This window comes from Arachis duranensis, chromosome 10 (genome assembly GCF_000817695.3).
Source record: "Arachis duranensis cultivar V14167 chromosome 10, aradu.V14167.gnm2.J7QH, whole genome shotgun sequence".
NCBI lineage: Eukaryota > Viridiplantae > Streptophyta > Magnoliopsida > Fabales > Fabaceae > Arachis > Arachis duranensis.
Window position 1 is genome coordinate 75480490 of NC_029781.3, and position 1936 is coordinate 75482425.

Genomic DNA, 1936 nt, shown 5'->3' on the forward strand with positions numbered 1-1936 from the left:
TCTTTTTAGTGATGGGTTTGTCCTCTTCAATGAGGATGTCTTTCTCTATGACAATTCCAGCTAAATTGCATAGGTGACAGATGAGATGAGAAAATGCTAACCTTGCCAAAGTGGAGGGCTTGTCAGCCACCTTGTATAGTTCTAGAGGTATGATCTCATAAACTTCTACTTCCTCTCCAATCATGATACTATGGATCATGATAGCCCAATCCATAGTTACTTCGGATCGGTTGCTAGTAGGAATGATAGAGCGTTGGATGAACTCCAACCATCCTCTAGCCACTGGCTTAAGGTCCGGCCTTCTTAGTTGAACCGACTTGCCTTTAGAATTGCTCTTCCATTGAGCTCCTTCCATATAGATGTCCTTGAGGACTTGGTCTAACCTTTGATCAAAGTTGACCCTTCTAGTGTAAGGTTGTTCATCTCCTTGCATCATGGGCAAGTTGAATGCCAACCTTACATTTTCCGAACTAAAATCCAAGTATTTCCCTCGAACCATAGTAAGCCAATTCTTTGGATCCGGGTTCACACTTTGATCATGGTTCTTGGTGATCCATGCATTGGCATAGAACTCTTGAACCATTAAGACTCTGACTTGTTGAATGGGGTTGGTAAGAACTTCCCAACCTCTTCTTCGGATCTCATGTCAGATCTCCGGATATTCACTCTTTTTGAGTGAAAAAGGGACCTCAGGGATCACCTTCTTCAAGGCCACAACTTCATAGAAGTGGTCTTGATGCACCCTTGAGATGAATCTCTCCATCTCCCATGACTCGGAGGTGGAAGCTTTTGCCTTCGCTTTCCTCTTTCTAGAGGTTTCTCCGGCCTTGGATGCCATAAATGGTTATGGAAAAACAAAAAGCAATGCTTTTACCACACCAAACTTAAAAGATTTGCTCGTCCTCGAGCAAAAGAAGAAAGAAGAGAGTAGAAGAAGAAGAAATGAGGAAGAAGGAGATGGCTTTGTGGTTCGGCCAAAAGGGGGAGAAGTAGTGTTTTGGTTGTGTGAAAATGAAGGAGTGAAGATGGGTTTATATAGGAGTGGGGGGAGGGTTATGTTCGGCTATGTATGGGAGGGTTTGGGTGGGAAAAGTGGTTTGAATTTGAATGGTGAGGTAGGTGGGGTTTTATGAAGGATGGATGTGAGTGGTGAAGAGAAAGATGGGATTTGATAGGTGAGGGGTTTTTGGGGAAGAGGTGTTGAGGTGATTGGTGAATGGGTAAAGAAGAGAGAGAGTGGTGGGGTAGGTGGGGATTCTGTGGGGTCCACAGATCCTGAGGTGTCAAGGAAAAGTCATCCCTGCACCAAATGGCATGCAAAAATGCGTTTTGAGCGAATTCTGGTGTTAAACGCCGGGCTGGTGCCCATTTCTGGCGTTTAACGCCAAGAGCTTGCCCTTTTCTGGCGTTTAACGCCAGTCTGGTGCCCCTTTTTGGCGTTAAACGCCCAGAATGGTGCCATTTTTGGCGTTAAACGCCCAACAGCTAGTCTTACTGGCGTTTAAACGCCAGCACGCTCTCCTCCAGGGTGTGCTGTTTTTCTTTCTGTTTTTCATTCTGTTTTTGCTTTTTTTCATTGATTTTGTGACTTCTCATGATCATCAACCTACAAAAAAGATAAAATAACAAAAGAAAATAATTAATTATAAAACATTGGGTTGCCTCCCAACAAGCGCTTCTTTATTGTCACTAGCTTGACAGAGGACTCTCATGGAGCCTCACAGATATGCAGAGCCATGTTGGGACCTCCCAACACCAAACTTAGAGTTTGAATGTGGGGGTTCAACACCAAACTTAGAAGTTGGTTGTGGCCTCCCAACAGCAAACTTAGAGTTTGACTGTGGGGGCTCTGTTTGGCTCTGCTTTGAGAGAAGCTCTTCATGCTTCCTCTCCATGATGACAGAGGGATATCCTTGAGTTTTAAACACCAAGGATT